This window comes from Macaca thibetana, chromosome 11 (genome assembly GCF_024542745.1).
Source record: "Macaca thibetana thibetana isolate TM-01 chromosome 11, ASM2454274v1, whole genome shotgun sequence".
NCBI classification, from domain to species: domain Eukaryota; kingdom Metazoa; phylum Chordata; class Mammalia; order Primates; family Cercopithecidae; genus Macaca; species Macaca thibetana.
In genome coordinates, this window is record NC_065588.1 from 73,498,625 (window position 1) to 73,516,499 (window position 17,875).

Genomic DNA, 17,875 nt, shown 5'->3' on the forward strand with positions numbered 1-17,875 from the left:
TAGGTTTCTTCTATTCATATTAATCTCTTTAACAAAAGGTGGCTTGGTCATGGTCTTAGCATTCCCTCCCAAACATTCTTTTTCATTGTTTACTTGGCCAGCCTGACAGTTTTCCAAATCTTTCTGTTCTGCTTCCATTTTAATTATAAATTCCATATTTCAATAGTTTCTTTCCTTATTTTACTGTGCGTGGCTACAAGAAGACATGCAGCACGTAGAACACTCTGCTGTTTAGACATTTCTTTGGCCAAATATCCTAGTTCATTGCTCTTAAGCTCTGCCTTCTACAAAGTCCTAGGACACAGACACAATTCTGCCAGATTCTTTACAACTATATTACAAGAATGGCCTTTCCTCCAGTTTCCAATATGTCATTCCTCATTTATTTCTAAGATCTCATCTGAATGGCTTTTGCTCCCTATGTTTCTACTGGCATTCTAGTTATGACCACTTAATTAATCTCTAATAAATTTCAGAATTTCCCTACAGCTCTCCTATTCTGATCCCTCACCAGAATTGCCATTAACACTCCATTTCCAGCAACCTGGGCCTTTTTCTAGCCTGCTCCTCCAAATTCTTTCAGTGTGTACCCATTACCCAGCTCCACATATTCAAATATTTATTATAGCAACAGCCTCACTTCTCAAGTACCAGTTTTCTGTCTTAGTTCATGTTGTGTTGCTATAACTAAATACCACAGACTGGGTAATTTATAAAAAACAGAAATTTATGTCAGTTACTGGAGGTTGAGAAGTCCACTATCAAGGTATCAGCATCGTGTGAGGCCCTTGTTGCTGTATCATCTCATGGCAGAAGGCAGAAGTGCAAGGGAGCACAAATGTGAGAGAGAGAAAAGGATCTAAATTGATTCTCTTATCAAGAGCCCACTCCCGTAATAACTAACCCACTCCCACAATAGTAGCTTTGCCTTCATGACTGAATCACCTCTTAAAGGTCTCGCCTTTCAACAATGTTGCATTAGAGATTAAGTTTCCAACAGAAGCACTTTGGGAGACATATTTAAACCATAGCAAGATATTAGTGCAATTTTCTTATAAAAGATATAATTATTTATCTTTACCAGCCCTAGTAGCTGACATTGTAACTGGATACTGGGTACAGTTAAGGGTGGGGACTTAAGTAAGCTTTGATTCTTAGGTTGATTAAAGATAATTAGTATTAACATAGGACAAACAGTTGTTTGACAGAAGTAGTAAGTACCTCCTTTTTAGGTAAGAGTCTTGATAAAGCTGATAATGAAACTGGCTTCGTTAGTTCTTACAACTTCAACAAGCTTATAAATTACCAGGAAAACTTCCTAGTCTGCAAAACATCAAGGAGACAGACATTAGCATTTCACATCTGCTCTTCTGTGACAGTTATTATAGGAGCTGAGATATGACTCTGCATTTCACATCGCATGATTCTGTTTCCATCCATTCTTGCAGTGTCTTGGATTGTGGATTGTGGCTTGAGTCAATGTTTATGCAGAAGAGTTATACAGTGAACAAAATGTCAGGGGGTCCAAAATGAAGTGCCACAATTTGTCACAAACAGAGTTGGGGTCCTAATTGAGCTAAATTATAGACTCTTTTTAATAAACAAAATAATTTTTGAGGGTAGAAAATCAAACTAAACCTCTGCACACACATACTGTCTCTCATACACACATATACATACTTTTGGTACTATTTAGGTGCCAATAAGGAAGCATTTAAATAATGGATTTTAATGAAACATACGCAGATCAGAAAGATGATAGCTCATTCTTATCAAACATGTAGAGTGAACCCTTACATGTACATTTTAATGTATTAGGAGCTCGCTGGTTTAAGTTTTTACTCAGTAACTCAGACTTAGAATATAGATTAAAATAGCTTTATATATGTATGTGTGTATATAATTGGATATATATAACACACATATATATTACATAAAACATAATATGTTTTGAGTATTTGCGGATTATATTAATTGACAAGCAGCTTTGGGTTAGATGAGGTTATAGAGAAAAGCTGTCTTCATGCTATTTTTAACGAGTTTATAATGAGTTACTTTTAGCACTTAGTACCTATTTGCCCATTATCCACATTATTTGTAATATGTTGACTTTGCTCTGTTTGAACTTCCAACATCTACAGAAAGGGGGCATTCTATGAGTGGAGTAAACAAATCAATAAACTGCTCTGTGCTAGGTTTTTAGTTCCTAAAGGTACCTTGCCAAAAGCATTAATGGATGACTATAACCAATAGTTGGAAGCTAATGAAATCTCTCCCCAGCTGGCCCTTGCCAATCCCTTAGTATGAGAAAAAGGTACACTCTTGTTACTATGCTTGATGGAATGAAAAGTGAAATTCTACTCTCTATCCACCACTAGTTACTACAAGAGTTCAAGACTGTTCCTTCTCTCTTTTTATTCCGTATAACTTCCAGTTTAAAACTAGGAACATTGAATGCATGGAAATAAACAGGATTTTCTTCAGAGGAGAAATTTTATGAAGAACTGTTGATTTGAGCCACAAAATTCTCATGTTTATGAACTTTTCACATATTCAATTAGCCTCCCTACAGGGCTGAATGAGGGGTGATACTAGCTTTCCATTTATAATATTTTATACTTATTGAGCAGCTCTGTATTCACTGATAAGGACAATTCAACAGATAATGCCTCTTCCTATATATTGAGCTACTCAAGTAGAAGTTCCCCTACCTAATTCTGGATTCCTGAAAGAAAGTGGAACAACATTCTTTTCTTGGTGTGTCTACCCAGCAGGTCCCTCTTGAATTTTTATTTGTACTGTCTCTGTGTGGCAAGAAATGCTTCCCTTTTTCTAACTTTATCTTTTCTCTGTATCATCAAGCCTGTGAAAAAAATTATTCTCAGTTCCATTTTATTTTTATGCTAATTCTCCTATTTTTGCTGGTTTTTCCCAAAAGATAAGAAATCTGTGTAAGGGTTGACCAACCGCCAACTTTTTTTTGTCCCTACAACTAGAAAATCAGGATTGTCCTAACATAAACAAGGCAGTTAGTTTGAAGAAATTGAATATACTCAGCTTGTTTTGATTCTATATTTATTGGTTATTTATGGGAGTATATGTCTGCCAGGGAATTCTAAATCATAAAGCTTAAGGCAGGTGCCAACCTCCTCTTATTTCATTCCCTCAGTTTGATGTCAGAGGTAGGGATTGTTGTAGAATTTCTAGACCATAGCATGGATTACTGTGATCAGCATCCATATAAATTTAGTATAAGAAAGGGCTTTTGATAGATTAAAAAAATCATGACAATAGGTAAAACTAAAAAAGATAATAATCTGGATATATTGTGGTTTCAAACACTAGATATATTGTGTCTGTTTTTTGTAGAGGTTTGCAATTCTACTGTCATAGTTTACAATACAGAAAAGTATACAATCTGCTGCTGCTGGTGTTCATTCAATCGAGTACCTCTAAGGAGTCCACACAGCTGCTTATAGCTCTTAAACCTGTCCTTATTGAAGGTTCTTGGTGCTGCTGCTCTCTAGATCAACAATAAGCATTGTCATGAAGCCTTTGGGAGAGAAAGAAATGTAATTCTGAGCACTGATGAGAACAGAAATGCATGAATCACAGCTGGCCAGTCTCATTTTCTTCTGGGTTACCAAGGCTATAAACAAGGGAGAGTGGGAATGGCCTGGAAATCAATTTGCAGAATATTTAAAAGGTCACCGTGGTCCAGGGCAGTGTACTGCATTACTTGGAATGTATGATGTGCACAAACGTGTATGCCGTATCTCTAATGACAACAATTGTGATACAAGAGAGGAACACGGTGTCAATCTCCTGCTAATGGTTTTAGAACAGACCGAAACATATTTTCAGGACCCTAATTTAAGCTCATCTTATACCATGTTTTTGGGTAACTTATTTTGTAGCAATTTTATTTATTCTTCTTTTAACTTTTATTTTGTAAAAATTTTAAACCTGTGGGAAAGTTACAAGTCTAGTACAATTCACCTACATTTACCTATATACACCTGTCACTAACATTTAGTTACATTTGTATCCTGTCTCCTCATATATATTTACAAATGTATACATATTCACAGACATACATATGTAGACACACTCATTCTTTTTTAAAAATATTTTTAATTTAACCGGGTGCGGTAGCTCACGCCTGTAATTCCAGAACTTTGGGAGGTCAAGGCAGGCAGATCATATGAGGCTAGGAGTCCGAGACCAGCCTGGCCAACATGGCAAAACCCATCTCTACTAAAAATACAAAAATTAGCTGGGTGTGGTGGCACATGCCTGTAATCTTAGCTACTTGGGAGGCTGATGCACAAGAATTGCTTGAAACCAGGAGGCGGAGGTTGCAGTGAGCAGAGATCATGCCACTCCACTCTAGCTTGGCTAACAGAGCAAGACTCTGTCTCAGAAAAAAATGATAAATAAATAAATAAATAAATTTAAAACTTTTAAAAACCTTCTTGTAGAGATGGAATCTCATTATGTTGCCCAGGCAGCTCTCAAACTCCTGGCCTCAAGCAATCAGTCTTTTAAAGCACTGGCATTACAGGTGTGACCCACTGGACCTGGCCTCTTATTCTTATATAAAATTTTTTTACCCATGTCAGTGTAAGTTTAGCTGAAACCTCCTAACAACAGGTATATTCTCTTATGTAACTTCACTGCTACTTTTTTTCAGTGGCACGATCTCGGCTCACTGCAACGTCTGCCTGCTGGGTTCAAGCAATTCTCCTGCCTCAGCCTCCCGAGCAGCTGGGACCACAGGCATGTGCCACCATGCCTGGCTAATTTTTTGTATTTTTAGTAGAGACAGGGTTTCACGAGGCCGGCCAGGCTGGTCTCGAACTCCTGACCTCGTGATCTGCCCACTTTGGCCTTCCAAAGTGCTGGAATTACATGTGTGAGCCACCATGCCCGGGCCCTTTCAAAGACAGGTAGTAATCTAGTCTTAAGGTTTTTCTGGTTGGAAAATTTACCTTTTCATTATTTTTTTCCAAGGAGATCAACTCCATAATGAAACAGCCTCAGATGTTGGTCTATAATGGACACTTTCCAAGTAAAGGCCTCCTTGCCACTCACAGTAACTTCCTTTCCAATTACTCTTACATGCCCTTTCTTTTCATCATCTTTCTTTACTTTTTGTTCTCCTTACATTTTCCCTTCACAATTGATATTTTTAAAGGCCACTTACTGCTGTTCTCTGTTCACCTAAACAACTTAATTACATTTCTGGGAGTTGCTTGGCATTTTTAAGTATACATGCCTGAAAAAAAGCAATCTAGGTGACATTTTGTAGTTTGGTGATGACTATTATTTCCTCCAGCCTTGGTGGGAGATTTCAAACTTTAAGATCTTTCTAGAGTTAGTAGTTCAGTAGCTGATGTAGTTATTAACATTGCGGTTATCTGAAAAAGCACAGGCAAAACAAATACTGATAATTTACTCTTGGAAAGGCTTTTCTCTTGTCAGTAACTTAGCACCTGATGCTTTGGCTGGCAGCTCTGAACTCTTTAAGGATCTTCTCCCTGAAGCCCTCTTCTATTAAGTAGAGAAATTCCATTGATCCCAAGGAAGTCTCAGGGAAAATAAAATGCAATTTAGTAGTCTATTGCAGAACTTTTCAAAAGCAATTGCCAAGTAGAGGCAGGGTCTCATACTATAAAAAGAGCTTATCCCTGAAAGGTCCTCCCTCAAGGGTCCAAGTTAGTAGCCTGAAATCAATTCAAGCAGCTGAAAGGATGAAAGGAGATTTCATGGTCTAGGGTGTCTTCTTTTGAGTGCTCTGGTTGGGGTTTTCTTTGGCCGCTTGACTAGAGGCAAAGATTAGTGACACAATGCTGGCTTTCAGTCATCTAGGCTTCTATGCCTGTGGAACGAAGCTGAGGCTGTGGAAACTAGGGGTCCTGTTAATGTCTAGGTTAGGATGGGCAGGACGTTCATAGTTACATTCACACCAAGTCATCAAGAAGAGCACTCGGCTTTTTAAGAATAACCAGGCTCTTCTTTCTTCTTAAAGCAGCGACAGGAAGAAGAACGGCCTCTTTGGAAGGCAAATTGGGCTCATTTGTGTAGCCAGGAAAAACAAAGTTTTGATTAATCTTTTCTTAGGCCGTGGATCTGGTGGTTTGGTTTGAGAAAAAAGGCAAACATCTTTCTCTCCCACCCTGAGATTTTCCTGCAATCTAATGTAGTAAAGGAACTCTTCACAACCATATTCATAACCGTGGTGCCCTTAGCTTTTAGTTCTGAATGGTACTTTTCTTTTTTCTGATCAAGTAAGTAGGAATAGGTAAAATAAATAAATAAATAAATAAATAAAAATTTTAAAAAATAAAAATGACATGCGATTTTTCCATAATTTTTTAGGGAAAAGGATTTTCTAAACATTCAAGAATTTTCTAAGTTGTTTTCTTGATGGAGCCATACCACATTGGTATGTTGGAATAGGTTCCTTTTGAAAACAAAGTAACTCTCAAGATTCTTAATATTTCATTGCAGGGGCCTGGCACATAACAGGACAGTGGTCCTCAAACTGTGATCTCTGGGCCTGCAGCAGCACCATCTGGAAACTTGTTAGAAATAATTGTTAAAACTTCCATAGTAGGAGCCTGACAGATGTTTGCTGAAGATAATGTGTGGTTCTCAATTGTAAAGGAGAATAATATCACTAATACCACATGGCAAGGCAGTGACTCCTAAAGTTTCCCGTGCATCAGAATCATCAAAAAGACTTTTGCTGAACTATAGATTGCTGGACGCTACCCACAGTGTTTCTCATTCAGTAGATCTGGAGTGCATTTCTTTCTTTTATTTTTGAGACAGGATCTCAAGCTATTGTCCAGGTGTGATCTCGGCTCACTGTAACCTCCACCTCCTGGACTCAAGCAATCCTCCTCCCAAGTAGTTGGGACTAAGGTGTGTGCCACCATGCCCAGCGAATTTTTTTGTATTTTTAGTAGAGACAGGGTTTCGCCTAGGCTGGTGTCAGACTCCTGGGCTCAAGGGATCTGCCTGCCTTGGCCTCTTACAGTGCTGGGATTACAGGCCTGAGCCACTGCAGGGCCTCTGGAGTGCATTTCTAATGGATTCCCAGGTTATCTTAATGTTACAGTTCTGGGGCCTCCACTTTGAGGACCATTGTTCGATAACAGTGATTTTTCAACCTTACCTCAAATTAGAATCACCTGGGGTTGATTTTAAATGTAGTGAGGACTTGGCCCTACCCCAGACCAAATAAATCAGATTCCCTGTAGGTGGGTGTAGGCACGAGAACCTTTAAAATTTGTTCAGATGATTCTAATCAGCAGCCAGGTCTGAATTCCACTGATGTTCATCTCAAAAGACGTGGTCCTCAATCTTGGTTTCTCATTAGAACCACCAGGAAGGCTTTAAAAACCTTGTTGCCTAGATCTCAAGTCCTAGAGATTCTGATATAATTGGTTTGAGGTGCAACTTGGACATTGAGATTTTTGAGAACTCACCGGGTGATTGTAACATGCAGCTAAAGTTAAGAACCCTTGCCCTAAATATACCTTCCAGCTATAAGAATTTCATGTTTTAGTGTAATCCTATGTAAAGGACACAACATTCAAAGAAAAACATTCCTATACTGATTTAATCTATAGACATTATATAGGTTCTAAGTTTATCTTGAGCTGATTTCATTAGCTATAAAAGTTGGTATATTTATAGCAAATTAGCTAAGTTTTGAATTAAAGCCTTATCCTAAATGACCACAAAATCCATTTACTTTCCAACACACTCATTTTTTTTTCACAATATATTTTTTGTTTGGAAAGACATCTAAATGATTTCATCAATCATAGTTTAATTGAGTCACACATTTTCTTGCCAGTTAATGGTTATCTCTGTTATAGTAAGATGTACTAGAGCAGAAATATAGACAAGCAAAGGACTCTGGCCCCATCACCATAATGGATTACTATACTTGTCTGCTTTGGTTGACTTTTTTTTTTTTTTTTTTTTTACAAATTTACACAGCACTAAGGATATGGTGCACGGGTAGAGCAAGACTGCACAGAAATGACAGAGGTCAGAGGATCCCCTTACATCAGCCGAGGAGACTACACTTCAGTGGACTACTGAGTCAGGGAAGACACAGTAAAGCTTTAGAGGTTCCTACCCGAGGCTGTGAGACAGACCCCTTCTGGGAGAGGGGTGGTGAGAGCTCAAGTAATATTAACCAAATAACAAAATACTCATGAATATTTACAGTACACATGAAACTTATTTATACTTGTGCAAAACTGCCTTTGTGCTGCTTATAGTAAAACAAACAAATCATCCCTCCTTCCGTTCTGCAACAGCCACCAAACAGCTCTGTGATGTTGAGCAAGCTACTTCACTTTTCCAAGCCTTAGATTTCTCATATGTAATATAATAGTTGTCTTGCAAGGGTGTTTTGAGGAATAGACGAGGTAACATGCAAAGCATTTAACCCGGTACCTGATACATACAGTACAAGGAGTTTCAAAAATATTAATTCTCCTTTCTATCTCTGTCCTTTCTAATACTATCATGAACTTTGTCTTTGATCATGATCACAATCATCACCAACCAAAAACGTTGTTTCTCTTCTCCCTCTCTCATTCTCTTTCTCTCCCCTACCTACCTCAACATTTATTGAGCTGCTACAAAGTCTCAGCCAATGTGCCAGGCCCTTGGGAATACAGGGATAAATAAGTTGCCATCCTTTCCCCTAGTACATATAGTCTAGTGAGGAAGCAGACAAATAAATGTACAATTATTATACCTAATATGTGAATAGTGGGTATAGAGGCAGCACAGAGAAGTGGCATCTAAACTTTGTTGTAGGATCTGGGAGTGTTTGGGGAGGCATTCCAAAGGAGTTTAGTTTCAGGGATTGAGCAAGTGTTTCCCAGATGTGGTGGTGCGGGATGTGGAGAAGAGTTGGGTTGGGAGCGTGAGAGAATTCCTGGTGGAGAATAGCATATGTACAGATGGGGTGAGAATAGCATATGTACAGGTAGGTGTGAGCAGGTGCTGTATGAGAAAGCATGGAATAAGTTTGACCTGCTTGAGAACTGTGGGGCAGGTGTGAAGGATGAAGCAGGAGTAGGTAGGGGCTAGATCACAAAAGATGCCAGTGTTTCTCATGGTGTGATTCCCAGCGCAGTAGCATGATATCACTTTGGATCTTGTTAGAAGTACAAATTCTTATGTATCACCCTGGACTAGACCACCTGAATAAGAAAAGTTGGGCGTGAGGCCTACAAATTTTTAACGAAGTCGTACAGGTGATTGCAATGCATGCTAAAGTTTGAGAAACGCTCTTTGCTATGGTTTGAATATTCGTGTCCTTCCAAAATTCATGTAGAAACAATCTCCAATGCAATAGTATTAAGAGGAGGGACCCTTGGGAGCCGATCAGATCATGAAGTCTCCTTTCTTATAAACGGGATTAAAAGCCTTACCAAAGAGGCTTCACACAGCATTTGGCCCTTGTGAGGACACAGTGTTGGAAACAGGGACTGGGTTCTCACCAGAAACAGAACCCGCCAGCATCTTGGTCTTGGACTTCTCAGCCTCCAGAATGGTGAGAAATAAGTTCTTGTTGTTTATAAGTTAACCAGTCTCAGGTATTGTGTAATGGCAGCACAAAGGGCTAAGAAACTGTTCTATGCCATAACAAGAAATGTGGTCATTTTCCTGAAGGAAATGGGGATGTATAGAAAGATTTTAGATAAGACTCATAATATTGATTTGGAAGGCTTACTCTGCAAGCAAGGTGGAAGAGCAATGTGAAGGAAGCATGGTGGAGATGAGAGGACTGGAGGTTAAGTTGGTAGAGAGATACAGGAAAGAAGCTTAAGACATTTGAGTTAGAATGTAGCATCCTTCCTATGTGTAGGGCTCATAAAATGTATATAGTCTAAGATAGAACACAGAATACTCTATGAATCCTGCCCACAAGGTGTTGGTAATCTAGATTCACTTTTTTTCTGATAATGCCATCCATATCTATGGAGCCTCTACTATCGTGTGCCAGAGTAACTCTGGAATCAGTTTGGTTGATCTAGACAAGACCGTAAGGAGAATCCCCTTCCTGCCTCTCCTCCAGGGGAGGGATTCGAGTTGAACTAGTACCTCAGAGACTGTTTAGTAATATGATGCATGAAAGGTGATGGTTAGGACAGAAAAATAAAGGGATTGCATCATAATTTCTCAGGTTCCCCAAATGTGTGGTGGTCTCAAACCATGTGAATTGGCCAGCACATCCTGTTTGGGTTGCGTGTCAGCAGTTGAGATCTGAGCCTTATTTGTAACAGTGAAACACTGAGAGACCTGCCCACTGAAAGCTGTTTTTCAGCTAGGAATAGAAAAGAGGCAGGCTAGACTCTTCTTTCTGCTAGATCTTGCTTCTTCTCAGCAACAGAAGTAGACCTGCCTTCCTAGCTGTAGAGAAAAGGTGCCAGTAGGCGGGCAGGTGAGCCTGTGGATAACCCTGGAGTAAAGGTTAGAATAGACCTTCAAGTCTATCCTCCAGCATCGGAGTGGGGGTAGAGAAAAGGAGACGCTTCTTTGGCTGAGAGAGGAAGAAAAAAAAATCCCAGATATTTGACAGCTATATCTTCCCATCATCACCTTCCTCTAAACCCATGCCTCTCTGCTTAGTGAGACATAAAATGAAGAGTGACTCCCACCCCCAGTCCATTCCCCGTTTGTAGGTGTGCTTTCAATGAAAAGAAGTTGGTGCACAAGGACGGAAACTAGAGCAGCTGAAAATAGGTGCAAGACTTGTTGAGCATACAAATCGTTTCCCCCTTAGTCTCCAAGGGAGGAAAAAAAAATCCCTCTTACTCTCTCCTTGCAGACTGTGTTCTGCACTCGGGAGAGGAAGCTGAGCCTGGTCCTCAGGCGCTCCTCCAGCCGTCTCCGCAGGAAACTTTTCTCGCAGGGCCCGCTCGGTCCATCCCGCGCGGTTCCGAGACGTTGGGCCTCCTGTGGGGCTCCTCTCCTGGGCAAGGGCCCAGATCCCGCGACGCGCCTGTCTCTTTAAATTCCAGCTGCGCGACTGGGAAACAGCGCCACTCGCCGCCCAGGCCGGCTGGAGGCTGCGAGCGAGCTCGCGCTTTCGCTCCCGGCTGCGCGCCGCGGAGAGCTCGGCTCTGCCCGCGGGCTGCTTGGTGGCGGCGGCGCGGGGCGGGGAGGCGCGGCCCGGCCGAGGAGGGAAGAAAGAGCGAGCCGGGCCGGGAGAGGCGCCGCGCCCGGTCCCGCGCCCGCTCTCAGCAGCCCGAGCAGTTTCTTTTTGGGTGACAAGGATGTGCCTCGGTTGGTTTTTCTTTTTTTTCTCCATCTCCTTAAGACGATTTCCATAGTAACCTGATCAAGTGGCTCAATATCGCAAACCTGAGGATTTCCGCGGCCCGCCGGCAAGACCTCGGCCAGGTAACGCTGCGATCTCCTCCTCTTCTATTGCAAACCGCTGCGCTCCTTGCAAAGTTCCTTTTGTGGAAAATCGCCCAACCCAACGGAGCCCGGGGTATTTGCAACAGCGTGTTCGTTTCCAGGTGCCTGTCACGGGTCTCCTCCCTGCTGCTTCTCCAGGACCCATAATCAGATTATTTTAAAAAATTGTTTTTGGTCGTCTCCCCCGCCCTCTCCCATTCTTTATTTTTTTTCTCTTCGCTGCGCTCTCGGCTTTCCCCCTGACACTACTGATGGGGGTGCGGGGGAACGTCGGGGGTGGGGGTGGCCAGCGCGGTCCTGGGAGTGGCGGGTTCGGATGGGCTGACTGCGGTGGGCCACTTTGGGCATCTCGGCGTGGCCTGCGCTGGGGTCACGGGGAGGGCTGTCAGCGCCGGGGCGGCGGAACCCGAGGTCTCCAGACGAGTGAGGGAGGGATGCAGGCTTGGGGGTGATGGAGCGCTCGGCTGGTGGCTGGTGAGCGTCCATACATCATAGCTCTCCTTCCCACTCCCCCGCCCCTCTTCGGGATTCTCTCTTTCTCTTTCCCCGTCCTCATTTCTTTCTTCCTTTACTCACCACTCGCTTCATTCTCTTCCTTCCATTTCCTCTTTTTTTCTCCCCTCATTTCCTTTTTTTCCTTTCCCCTTTAAAGAAAGGGGGATCGTTTGCAACCCTTTCGTTCTGCCAACATGAAATAGCTGTGAAACCTGCAGCGTGGCCACCTCAACCTGGTCGTTTTCAGACCGTCCTCATCCATCAACATATTTGTTTCCCGAGTGTATTGATCTCCCTGAATTATACAGAAATGCATTCTAAGCTAGGCGCCTGTATGTCAGAATCAGTTCTGCAGCTAGCTTCCGTGCTCCAAGTATGACATGTATTGTAAGGGCTGCATGTGTTTTAAACCCACATAAGCCATGGATATACGTAAATGTAGCTTTGGAAAAAAAAAAAAAAAAAAAAAACTAGCCTTATTCTAGATAAACTTCCCCTTAAATTACTGATATACTCTTTCCCCTCTGACATTTAATTTTAGGAAAGTTGGGAGACAGGTTCTTGTCCTCCAGTTTTTAAGGAACAGGCAACTTCTATTATCTTAATTTTCTCCTCTTTGAACGTCACTCACGTTTGCACTACCCAATCAGTGGAACAAGTGGGTCATAATTAAGATTCAGATGCTAGCTTCCAACGTCCAAGCTGGCTGGAGTGGCAACCTCTGGTACACCGTGCTAAGAAAACGCGGAGACCTTGCCAAAGAATAAAGGCATAGCAACTCTTTTGTGAAATATAGAGGTTCAGACTTTAGTACTAAAAACATGAAAATGCAATGAAACCAGGCTTTTAGTTTATTTTTGGTTCTTAGCATGGGTACAACTAGGTAGGTATAAATTAGTACTTCTTACAAACGATCCACTCTAGGTTAGAACATATTCTGCCTTGTTTATGTTGAGACACTTCCTTACTATGGTTATATCTTTTTTTCTTTGAAATGTAAGATGTCTGTATCATGTCAAAACAAAGGCAAAAAACAGGATGACTTTTTATATGTCCACAAACATTTTATTTCTGGTTATTTGATTTTAAAAAATCTAATTGTTTTGCTTAAGTTTTCCTGAGGTCAAAATATTCCACGTGGAAAAATGATTCTAATCAATGATGTTCCTCCACTCTGTTTTAGAGGTGCCTATAGTTCATAAAGAAAAAAAGTCTCAGTTTGAGAGAGCTCTATTTGCCGCTTTTCCTTTGTCTGCACGTTTGTCTTTTAAATTCAACTATTAATATAGGATAAAGGATCTTAGGGCAGAGAATAGATCAGGCAGAAGGGAAACTACTGATACAATAGAAAATATATATGTAAACCAAGAGAAGTAATTATTGGCATGCCACTCTATAGAGTTGTTGTCTTTGTTTTTAGCCAATTGAAAGGCTGTACACTGAAAATGCATTATTTTCTGAATTCTGCACCTAATGCTGTTCCTACTCAAGATCGTATTTATCCAGTTCAGGTGAATATTTACAAAAGACTTAAAATTCCCTTGCCACTAAAATCCAAAGAGCATGTTTTTCTTCTAATTTTTTTTTTTCCTAGTGAACAGTGATAGTAGTAACGGTCCTGCATTATTGTTTTTATCTGACTTCCAATTTTGGTGTTCCCTGGGTGGGTGGGTTTTCCTGACACATTTACAAGATGCTTTTGGCAGGTTGGCTGGAATTCGAAGGCACGATTAATTGTAGGTGCAATAAAATATTCATTTTCTCTTGTTCTTGGTTTGAGATGTCATGCCCTTTTGGTCACTTATATTTTGGTGTGACTGTGTGTGTGTGTGTGTGTGTGTGTGTATGTGTGAAGGATTTAATGAAGTCTGTTCTAATTAAGTGTCACGTGATTTGAAATTAAAAGGTATATTAGTGACAAGCCATAAATTTCTCTTATTTATAGTACATTGATCCTGAAACCATTTTTTCCCTTGTGATTTCTTCTGTGCATGGATCATTTAACGAAAGGTTGGCAATGATGAGCTATTTTTTAATAATAGGAAAAAATTTCCTCAAGTTTGCTTACAAAGTCATATTTTTATACAGAAGGATTAGCAAATATTTCTGATCTCATATTTTAATGGACTGAATTGCTGACCACTGCTAATGACCAAGAATATATTTTCTTAATCCTGAAATTGCTGTATCTCTCAAGTTGTCTGGAGGACTCCAAGCGACTCAACTTGTAACTCATGGCAACAGGAAGTGGTTGTTCTGGGTGCAAGTTGAAGTATGGACATGGACCCATACTTTGTTAGCACTCGGGGACTCCATATGAAAAGAATTAGTGTACTGGCTTTTCAGTATAGATGAATGTAAACTTTTTGACTTTAGTCAGAGCTACATCTCCCAAGCCTTGTTTTGCAGTGTCTGTCCTTTTGCTCTTCATTTATAGTAAGTCCTCACTTGACTTACTTCATAGGTTCTTGGAAACTGCAACTTTAAGCAAAATGAAGTATAATGAAACACTTTTATCACAGGCTAATTGGTAGAAACAAGATTTAAGTTCCCATGGTATATTTCTGGTCACAAAAACATCTCCAAACTTCTCAAAACAGTTTAATATTAAGCATTCAAATAAATGTAAGCTACATATACATGTAAGAAAGATTACTATAAACCAGATCAATATTTACGCAATTATTTCAGTTTAGGGTCATAAGTGGCTGGAACCTATCCCGGTAGCTCAGGGCACAAGGCAGGAACCAGCCCTAGACAGGACACCATCCTATTGCAGGGCACATTCACACATGCCCACATGCAGGCTGGCATCATTTACATGCGCCAATTCACCTACCATGCACATCTTTGAGATGTGGCAGGAAGCAAGAGTACCTGGAGAAAATCCACACAGACATGGGAGAAAGTGCAAACTCCATCCAAACAGGGGACCCAGCCAGGAATCAACATTTGGGCAACGTTATAATGAAATGACACTGAATGAAAAATGACGTTGTTTCACGACCTGCTGTACTTGGGGGTTGTTATAAAATTCTCAGGAAACAGAGGTTTAATGCTATCTTTTTAATAGAAAATAACTTATAGAGAGGTGTGCACATGTGACTTTGTGTGTAGCAGGAATCTTTAGGATGAGAATCAGACATATGAGGTGGTGCCAACATGAGGAACGTTGAGATTCAGGAAGCTGCGGATGGAAGTAGAAGGCAGGAGGCCAGGGTTAGGTTCCTACTTCTTACTGTCTCAGTTATTCTAGTGATGGCCTGTTTATTCACAGATGTCACCTAGCTTTGTTTTCTCAAGAAGAAAAATGAGCATAATCTTTCCTGTTATGAATTCTCAAACACACATGACATAACCACAGACACAGAGGTGCACACATGTAGCAGTAATGGATACTAAATGACACACTTGGAGGAAACAGAAAAGACTTCTCAACAGAGACCGGAGATATTTCCTTGGACCATTGATGAATGAGTAGTGATGTATTTTTTTCTTCCATTCAGAAGGCTAATATATTGCTCTCTATGTTCTATGGATAAAGACAGTAGATGCTCAAGGATGAATCACATAATATGCATAATAAATCCAGCAGGCATTACCCTTTTACTTATGTGACTGCAAGTAGGAATACATTTCCCCCACTTTAACCTTATAAAATTTCTTTCCCTTCTCCCATTTTGTAAGCAAAAGTAAGTTTCTGAAGGGTTAAATGGACCTCAGGATGGGAAAAATCCCCAGAGCTATCTTTCTGCACAGACTTCATTTTTTCTCCCAAGTCTGACTGTCAACTATAATATCTGATATGAGGCTCTGGTGCTGATGTTTCCATAGGTCATCATCCTTCGGTGTCCCAGATGAAGTCTCAGGTTGAACATTGCAATAGCACAGATTCTGAATTTAATGCATCATTAAAGTTGGTTATGTAACCCAATGGCCTTGTTAAACTCCAGATTTTTAAAATTATATATATTTACTATTCTCTTATTTTAGAATGATCTCACAATGTTCACAAGGAATAAGCCTGGTCCCTGCAAAGACTTTAAAAACTGCTTGTCCACATCATTAGATTGTACAATGCTTGTAGGATGTACAATTAGCACTTTTTGCTAACCTATGCAACATTTTTGTAACAATTGTGCATATTTTAACTACTTCAGATAATCAGGACCTAGAGACTTCAAGATCTGGAAGCATTGCTGGTGACATAGAGCAAAAACTTTCTTGAGAACAGAAAGTAAGTGTTTTGACAAGAAGTGATTTATAACAGTTCAGATATAGCCAGGAAGGTTTGTTTCAAACCTTAAGTATTATTTCTTTCATCTTGATTTGTATATATTTATATTTGATCTATTTATTTATATTAATAGAATTTTGGGTCTTATAACCAGCTTTCATTTTTCTCTATTGGGAAAGATCTAAGTCCCCATCCTTCCTTGGTGGTTTTTGGTAGGTTTGTAGACATAGCATTGAAGATTCAGTGGTACCTTTTATACGCTAATACTGCCAATATGACCATAAAACCATATTTCTTGGGAATTTATTCCTCAAATCAAAAGAAGCATCTGTTATTGAATGCTACCTTATTAAGATGTATCAAATATCCTGATAGATCCAAAACACCTCGGTCCACTTTAAGGCAGTATTGCCCAGCAGTTAAAGATGTAGCTTCTGGAGGAGTCTTTCTGAGTTTGAATTCCTACTCTTCCACTTACTGTATAGGTGATCTTGGGTAAACTTCTTGAGTCTCAGTATCCCTATCTGTAAAATAGTTGTAGAGAAGAATTTTTGTGATGATTAGATGAGAGAATATATTAATACAGTATTTAGGAGAGCAATCAGCATGTATCATATATTCATCATGTATCAATTGCTATCATTATTGATGTTCATACTGCTGATGTTGAAATGCACAGGAAGGCCACAGTTATTTTCTGTTTAGATTAATTTTTCTTTTAAAGTCTGAACATAAACTGTAATACTGTGCTTATTTATATAGGAACTGTGATCTCGTCTCCTCCTTTTCCCATCTCCCCCTCTCCACCTTAGTTTTTCCTTATAGTCTCAAGTTGAGAACAATGACCAGGTGCCTAAGAGATAAGAATACTCTCTTTTTGAACTCTTGGCATTACCAGTGACCTGGATGAGATTGGAGGCTATTATTCTAAGTGAAGTAGCTCAGGAATGGAAAACCAAACATCATATGTTCTTACTTATAAGTGGGAGCTAAGCTATGAGGATACAAAGACATAAGAATGACACAACAGACTTTGGGGACTCGGGGAAAGGGTGGGAAGGGGGTGAGGGATAAAAGACTACAAATAGGGTGCAACGTAGACTGCTTGGGTGATGGGGGCAACAAAATCTCACAAATCACCACCAAAGAACTTAATCATGTAACCAAACACCCCCCGGTCCCCAGTAACCTATGGATATAAAATAATTAAAAAAAAGAAAACTCTTTTTTTTTTTTTTTGCAGGGAGCCAGGTAAAAGGTAAGAGGAGACTCCATTTTTGAGTTTCTAGAAAAGCTTATCTCAACCTATTTTTTACATATATAGAATGAAAGTTATCCATGAATTTTTCTCAAAAGTTGAAATCAGGATTAGCTAAAGTCTAATATGTTATAAAAACAACAAAAATGTGACAAACATAAATTTCTGGCTTTCGTATTACAGAGCTGTTCACTTACAAGCTGTGACTGCCTACTAAAACCTGAATGTAATCCTAAAACTACAGGTTTGCAAAAGAAGGTTGTAGAGTAACTTTTTGTGAAGTCATTTGAAGTCTTATTTATGAGAAGATGTCATTTGGTAAAAGATGTAATATTTCATTCTTAATTTATTTTTCTTTGTGTGCTCCAATATTCTAGACTTCTTTGTGTAAGTAATTTTCTTTCATATTGAGATGGCCT

General features: G+C 39.9%; 2 protein-coding genes across 3 annotated transcripts in view; one reads left to right on the forward strand and one right to left on the reverse strand.

Moving 5' to 3' along the window:
* Positions 1 to 17,875, reverse strand: part of CSRP2 (cysteine and glycine rich protein 2) — a 1,103,434-nt gene that overhangs the window by 452,543 nt on the left and 633,016 nt on the right. The window lies entirely within an intron of this gene.
* NAV3 (neuron navigator 3) overlaps positions 11,156 to 17,875 on the forward strand; it is an 890,032-nt gene continuing 883,312 nt past the window's right edge. The window contains exon 1 of the mRNA XM_050749287.1: positions 11,156 to 11,445. The gene's annotated coding sequence lies outside the window, so the exon portion shown is untranslated. The remainder of the gene's footprint in view (positions 11,446 to 17,875) is intronic.